The 8378-nt window shown below is 37.4% G+C and overlaps 1 long non-coding RNA gene across 1 annotated transcript; it reads right to left on the bottom strand.

The window, feature by feature from the left end:
• Nucleotides 1-2098: 2098 nt before the first annotated feature.
• Nucleotides 2099-6292, bottom strand: LOC146655278 (uncharacterized). The gene is made up of 5 exons (XR_014914399.1): nucleotides 6159-6292; nucleotides 4608-4676; nucleotides 4447-4495; nucleotides 3355-3447; nucleotides 2099-3083 (listed from the first exon to the last, which is right to left on the bottom strand). It is a non-coding gene; the product is annotated as an uncharacterized LOC146655278 (long non-coding RNA).
• Between the last annotated feature and the right edge of the window lie 2086 nt (nucleotides 6293-8378).

The following is an 8378-nucleotide window of genomic DNA, read 5'->3' as shown; positions in this document are numbered from 1 at the left end:
TAAGGATTGTCTTATTGCATTGGAGTCACACTGGGTTAAATATGTACACTTGGGTTTTAAGGGGTATTTATTATTTTCTTCTTTTTTTTGGGTTGTATGGAAGCCCCAAACGCAATTTCATTGTTCTTGACAATGACAATAAATAAATAAATACTAAATAAATACTAAATACTAAATAACTGCCCCCAGCAGCACCGTTTTATCACAGCAACACTATTTTTCTGGTGGTAACCAGGCTTGGCGTTTTAAGCTCCTTTCATCTCCTCCCACAATTGAATATTAATCTTCCCAATTTCAAATCAATTTTTAAAAATCAATTATATATTCATATCTGTAATTGCTGTTGACAGCATCTACATAAGAGCAGGGTAACTGTAATTTCTTTAAGGACAGTCAACACAGTCTCATTGCGCAAACACTGAATCCACTTGGTCAGATTTATGTGAGTAAATCAGAAGGAAAAACACAGAAATTGTTTGAATGTTTTAATTTGTTTTACACAGAGTGAAGCAGAGTGGAGAAAGGTTCACCTCCCAACTAGCACAAACATACATCTTATAGACACTCTCTAGCTTTGGTATTCTGTTTTAAGCTCCCTGATTCTCCACCATCTCTTAGTATAATCTCATACTGCCATGACCTCATATCAATAATTCATTTAGCCTAGAAAAAAAATATCAGAACTGGCTCATGAGCTCCAAACTTTTAGTTCCAGCGTTAGCACTTCTGGTAAGGCCAATTTTAGCTTTAGATGAGCAGTATTTCCTCTTGGCATCAGACATGAGTCCTGATTCTCATCTTGTTTTCTTTGAGTCTTTCTACCACTTCAAGTTTAAAGTACATTTTCATTGATTTCTCTTTTCTTCTTACTTGTAAGCCCATGTGCATGTACATGGAACTGTTTACTGAGTATGTCTGAAGTGGTTTACTCAGAATTGGAGGCTTTATATTCATTCAAAGAAATTCATATTTAAAGAGCACATATTTCAGTTTTTAAGGAAGCATATTCCATTAGCACACAGTCTTTAATCCTAGTTGAATAGTCACGATATTCTAACTTTTCTGGCTATTATTCATCATTATAAGGAGGATTGATTTGCTCAGACTAGGTGACACTAATCGTAAAAAAATAAATTATGGATTTTTTTAAAATCAGGTTTTTCTCTAGTAGAATCTGAATCATGGATTGCAGTTAGTGGTCTTTTTTCCTTCTTTAGCCTTTATGTAGTGTAGTTCTTCACCTCCTTACGGTGTGTCCACACAGACAGTGACTAGCAATGACGCACCCCCCAGGGACCATAGAAAGTCAATGACGGATTTTCTTTTTTTAACTTCAAGGTGAACAATTAAAGTGACTACCAACGAGAGAGAGAGGATACTGTTGATTGACATATGACAGAGTACCCGGTGGGCAACCAAAGCCTAGGGAGCTTGGATCGTCTAACGACCAACCGTCAGCTCCAAAGCGATGTGCAGCAAGCAAATTGCTACCTGTATGCATGCTCCCCTGGGCTCAATCTCCAGAGGAGAACAAGGACTACTGTCACTAACATTTCAAGATGGTGGAGAGGCGGTCTAGCCAATTTACTGGAGAGGCAGCTAAATGACATTGTAGAACTGCCACAACAATGATTTGCTGACCCTGGTGGTACACTCAAAAAAATAATTCATTGGATGAACTTAATTTCATCTTGCCACCTATATTCCATCTAAACAAATCATGTTATATCAATCCATCTTGATTGTGTTGTTTCAACACTAAATATGTTTGTAAGTGTAACATAATTTAAACATTAACATTCAGTTAATTTGATTTTTATTCAGTTAACATGTTTGTACCAAGTTAGTCTAATTAATTTAAATTCATGTTATATTGTTTAAACACCTTGGCACATCAAAAGTCAGTCTTGTTACATGAACTAGTAAAATATTTGTTTGTTACACCAATGTTAATCTTGTTGAATGAACAAATGTAATTTATGTCTGTAGTACTTACACCAATCATGTTTCAGTTAGTGTTTGTATTGCTTATGTAAACATTACTTTTAATTAAATTAATGAAACATACATAAATGATAACTTGCAAAACCATCTTTTATTTTGCTTGAACATTCTTAAAACAGTTGGCAGGATCCCAGTTCAGCCTAGCTTTCTCCCCTTTAACCATCTCATACTAAGACCACAGAACTTCCAGATCAAGACATGCTGACTGAAAGAAAAAATACAATAAAATAACCCTAACCCTAATAATAAAAATGAAATAAGTCTGTTGAATAGTTTGCAGACAAAAAATATTATCCCCAAAGCAACTTTCGTAAAATGTAGTAAAATATGCATTGCAAACAACAATATGAATTTTAACACAATTTAAAGCTCAGACATAACATTCAACATTACTATGTTGCTTGCATACATTAGTCCTCCATTTAATCAGGCTGTATCCATTAATAGTGACTTTATGCTATTTAACGTGTGGAGAAAACATTCAATTTTGAGTATAACTGCTCCACTCAAACAATTTGTGAAAACCAGTGTGCATTTGCCTTTGTAACAATTGCCATCTGGCAAAAATCAGTGTTTACACTTAAACTGTATAAGACTTTAAGTTATGAACAAACAATCTTTGTATAATAGCCGCAGAGCAAACCACATAGTTTATATGAACATTTTATAACTTACAATTTTAAACTTTAAAACAGTAAACACATATTTGCATTGCAAAAACTTTGAAAAAAAAATATCTGGCTTGCCTGAGTCTGTTTCAAGCTCATTCACCCCATTAGCTTGTTTTTTAGAAACTGTGCCTTGGATGACAACCTCTGTCCATCCAGCTTCATGATAATCTTTTGCAAGACTTCAAAAGTGCATTTGAGCTCCGGTGGGTAGCTTAGGTTCAGACAGTATATCAGTCCAAATAACAGAGCACAAGCAATTGCAATGCTCCTCAAACCAGTGAGAACCTCCACGCCTTCAATCAGGACACCGATGTTCCCTGGGTCATCTCCAGGCTCCGCACCCTCCTGATGTATGACATACACTCCCATCACAGTTTGTTCCATGGCTTCAGTGTTGGCCTCAGTGTTCTGTGACGTAAAATACAATAATACATTTGTTTGAGTCTAGATATGAAAAAAATAAAGGAATTCAGCAATCAGCGTGAATATGCTGATATATTTACTAAATTCTATGTCTCTGGTTTCACACCTCAGAAATTTGACATGAAACAAAACAAGGACCAATTGCAATATCTTTTATTCACACGTGGTGTCACATTTTACCATTTCATATATTGAAATTACCCATAACTCCTGGAGCAAATTACATAACACAGAACAACTTGTGAATGTAACTGACCGTATATTCCTTCACAAGTTTCTCATGGTCTTCATTCAGGTAGACACACAAGGACTTCAGGATGCATGCTCATCTTGTATGTATTGTGTCATCCTAAGAAAAAAGGGAATCCATAATGACAATATTTAGCTTTTAGGCAGCAGTTTGAAAAAGGAATACTTAGTTTGGAAGAGTCCAAAAGGCCACATGGTAAATAGACTGGTTCTTATATAGCGTTTATACTGAAATGACTTCCTTTGGTCTATCGATAAAAAATACTAAACAGGCTCTACAACCCTAAAATTTTGTATGTAGTATAGTTTTCTTTTATAAGGAGTGGCAAGAGGGCCACACTTTCCCAATATTTTAGCCACAGGGTTAGAAACACATACAGAATTTGCAAGCTCTTCAATAACAGCCTGACTAATATGGAGGTTAAGGCTCTTAAAAATTTCTCTAATTGTACGCTTTGTCAGAGGTACACTAGCTGAACTCAACAGAAAAACTAACTCCTCTAAGAACTCATCTAATCCTTTTGCTGGAACATGAAATATGTGTTCCAATTTCAACAATATTACTGCTAATTTCCGTTCAATTAGTTCGGGCTGATTTTCAACAGCACTATTATCACATTCTGTCACTGACTCACTTTCAAATTCACCATAGGATACATCTTCAGAACAGCTAGCCCTTACGTTATCAGAGGACTCTATCACTTGAACTGGGTCCACACGTGTAACTACCCTGTCTTTAAAATCTTTAAGTGTGTGTGGATGATGCTTCCTCTTGTGTGTATAAAATGTATTGTAAATATTTGTCTTGAAAGGGCAACCAAGAAACACACAACTAACTGTCTCGTTACTTCGCAGATGTGTTCCAATATGGACAAAAAAATCTCTCTCAGAGAAGACGTCACTGCAGTCACATAACTCACATTTAAAAGTTACTGAACTTGAAGCTGTCTGTGTAAACTGAGATGAATGAGCTTTATAGACATGAGTGTTCAGTCCACTCCAAGTCTTAAATGTGCACGGACTATTAACATATATGCACAGATAATGTTGACCTATTCCGTAATGATGATGTAGTTTATAATGTTGAAGTAATTTGTACCTGCTGCTCTCTCTGGTAACACAATGCTTGCACTGCCACATACACGTCACTGATAAAAAATGAAATATGCATTAGAAAACGTCAAGGAGATTAAACTTCTGCATCATCCAAAAAAAATAAATAACATAATAATAATAATAATAAGGCAAACATGAACTTACCATGTATTGTTGAGGAGGTGCATAAGAATCTCAGAGCATGGGAATGTGGCTTTATTTTGTGATGTATTTCTGGGGAGAGAAATTAATTAAAACAAAGTTATTACTCTGACAAATTTGTGTTAATATCTACATACTGTGAAATGTGAAGACTGTTACGGTGCGTACACACCGAACGCGATAGACGCGACCAGAGCTTCAGGTTTACATGTAAAGTCAATGGAGGAGCACGATGAAGCGTGACTGGAGGTCCAGCTAAACTTCGGAAGCAGATTTGCATTGAGAAAACGCTTTTCTGCCTACTTCACACGACTGACGCCTTTGAAGCGCGAAGTAAAATACGCGCTGCAGTTTGTGTGGTGCATTTTGTGCATTCGCGCTTATCACGTCTACCGCTCCAGCTGGTAAAATCTGCGGGACAGCAGCTCCTCAAACTCGGCAAGGGACAGAAGGTGGTACAGCTGAAAGCGGCCGTCATCCAGACGGAGCTTCTGGAGCAAGTGGTGAAACTCACCAAACTGCTCACGCTTGTGGAAGACCTGATGGACCCAGGTACGGTGAGGACGTCCTTTAGGCACTGCTCTGCTCTCCACAGCAAATAGAGAAGGGAGACTCTTTCTTCAAACGCTAGATTGACAGCTGCCATTTTAATAACATACCGTCTGGCACTACTTCCTCCCAGATCTCTTCTTCATACGCGTGAAAATTGCATATAAAGCTCGACCAGTTCATGCTGGACGCGCTTCGAGGTGCAAATGTGCACGCGATCAGCTAGGGGCGTCTATCGCGTTCGGTGTGAACGCACCGTTAGTCAGCCTTAATGCAGAGCACCAGAGAAACTATAACCCGAACAATTATCCACCTAAATCATTCTGAATTCGAAAACTAAGTGAATATATTACAAAAAAAGAAAATGCACATGCAATTATTGTGACAGATTTTATCTTACTCCTTGTTATTAACTCCCCTAAACGCTGGTTTAGTTGAATTAAACCTTTCATCAATCCAGTTAATGCGGTTGCCCGCGACTAAACTCCACTGACAAAAACAAATTTTAGATAGAGCATCATAAAACACTCATAAAATCACCAAAACCATGTCGGTCAGTCTTACCACTACTACCAACAATCACCAACTCCGGTTAAGCAGAAAGTAACCTGTCATTCACGGAGCTATATGCGAAGACGTAACGGCTCTACGCGGCTTTCCCGCTCTTCAAAGTTAGCTAACTCCAGAGAAGAAAAACAGTCCTACCAACGCAGATAACCATGAAACAAACCTCATTCAAAGTCGACAGAAACAAAAAAAAAACCGAACTTACCAAAATAACCTCATCAGTTTTTGCTCTGTTGCAACAATTAGCGACTCCGGTTAAGTTTTTAAAAAAACATTAAATTCACCGACTTACATTTGAAAAATGCTTGGGTCTACAACCTCCCTGCTATATATAAAACTCCTCTAAATCTCCACACTACACAGGTAAAAAATTTTAACTAATAGTATTTATCTCTCACTCCACTAACCTAAATAAATATATCAAGAAATATTACTTACCTCACTATCAGGTATGCCAAAGAAGTAACTCCACGTGCGCTCGTTAACTTCTCAACGGACCTTTCCGCATCCGGTGGGCGTGGAGCATGCGCAATACATGACGCTATCAGAGCCGTTGGTTTGATGGACCTCATTCTCATTGGATTGCCGTGAACGAATTTAACTCATCAAAGTTTTCTTTGATTTATATTCAACAAAAAAGAATGAATCATTTAATGAGCATAAAAATGATTTCTTCATGTGATGTAAACATATTACTACTTTGTTAATCAAACAATTTGGCAACAAAACAAAATCAGTTCAAGAAGGAAGGAACTAAACATAATTTATGGAAATATAAAGTTTGAGTAAAAAGCTGTTTGGCAAGCTGTACAGCAGAGTGGAGAGCACAATGGTGGTAGGAAGCAGGACAGAGACCCTTGAGTTTAGATGCTGATGGTAGCAGAGATGAAGCAGGTGGAGATTTGGATGAGGATCTCTATCTGGCCAGGATGAGGCAGAGATAGTGAGGACAGAGTTCCTATAAATGAGAGTCTGAAAAGCAAAATGGCAGAAGAGCAATGAGATTTAAAGCACACTGGACAAAGGCTAATTGGGTCGCAGAAGGTGAACAAGAAAATGATTGGACTGGAGTGATGACTAAAGAATAAAGAATAAAGTTGGCAAAGCGGAAGTGATATAAGAAATAGACTCACAGCCTGAACACCCAGGAATGCAGAGAGAAGAGTGAATATAGATCTTCCTTATTGAACTAACGCATAAGCTTCATTTATTTTAATCAAGACTGAGAGCATGGTTATTTAAAACGATTACACACTGAATATAGAAAAATAGTGGATTTATTGAACTTTAAAAATGGAACAAAAAAAAAGATCTTTTTAATCAGGTAGATTTTCATGAACTTTAAATATTTCATGAATTACTTAATAAATGTGCAGCTGGCAGGAGAGATTGAATTTGCAATTTTTGAGAAGGAAAAAACTAATGGAAAGGAATGTACTGATTGACAAAATGAGAGCATCATTGCTAAGGAGAATGTAGCACTCTAATCATTTTATCTCGATTTGTCAGGGATCAGGAGAGATTTGAATGCGGGACACCAAGGCGGATAAAAATAACAAAAAATGAGCCTTTGTCATAATTTGACTTTGCATCAGTCGTAATAAAGTACAAAAATGAAGACAAAGCGGGGACTGAAAAAGTGCAAATGGGAGCAATAGAGACACTGGGAAGACATGGAAGCAGAAAATAACATCTTGACAAAGGGAAAGACAAGAATATACACATGGGACTGATTGTAGAAAGAATCCACTCATATAGGATGACAAATAAAGACGAGAGCACAAAGCACATGAAACACAAGCAAATTATATCAATAAAGCAAAAGAGTGTTGGGTATAATGCGTTACACATTAATAACATAATCACATTACATTTTTCTGTAAAAGAGTAATGCAGTTTGTTACTATACTAAATTCAGTAATTAGATTACAGTTACATTTGTTGTTACTTTTACTCATCAAATAAATATGTTTTTTTACTCATTAAGCACTTGCGCTACAAAGCTGATTTCAGTTTCTGTGCTGGAGTAGGAAAATGGTGGAGTTGTCTACAGCAGCGGTCCCCAACCCCCGGGCCTCGGACCAGTACCGGTCCGTGAGTCGTTTGGTACCGGGCTGCGAAAGTTGAGGCTCAGGTGTGAAATGTATGGTTTTCAGGGTTTTTATTGGCTTTTAGCGTTATTTTGTTAGCGTTTTTATCGTTAACTCAGTTTTCCTGGGTCTTTTCACGTGTGTTATGAATAAATCTTCTTTTTTTCGGTACCGGTACTAGTTTTATTTTGTTGTATTTATCCGCGACACCTTAAAGGCCGGTCCGTAAAAATATTGTCGGGCATAAACCGGTCCGTGGCACAAAAAAGGTTGGAGACCACTGGTCTACAGTGACGATATGGACATTACTTCTACTCGCAAGCATCTGCACAGACAGCATGATATCACAAAGTTTTCCAAGAACCCAACTTTGTGCTGTTGACTTTGTGTTCTGTTCCACTTGAATCTGTTCTGGAGTTTGCAACTTTGGTCCAGTCTTACAGTCTTAGTCTAACCTTATAGTCAGTGAGCAAAACATCAGACCAGATTTTCACCACTAAAAGCACAATGTCAGCTTCACATCTTTCCGAAAACAAGTAAGGTTTATTTATATAGCGCATTTTGAGAG

This window comes from Rhamphochromis longiceps, linkage group LG13 (genome assembly GCF_057381845.1).
Source record: "Rhamphochromis longiceps isolate RC_006_pf linkage group LG13, R_longiceps_female_GT1.1, whole genome shotgun sequence".
Classification (NCBI taxonomy): Eukaryota; Metazoa; Chordata; class Actinopteri; order Cichliformes; family Cichlidae; genus Rhamphochromis; species Rhamphochromis longiceps.
The sequence above is the reverse complement of the archived record's forward strand: the minus strand, read 5'-3'. Positions and strand labels throughout refer to the sequence as shown.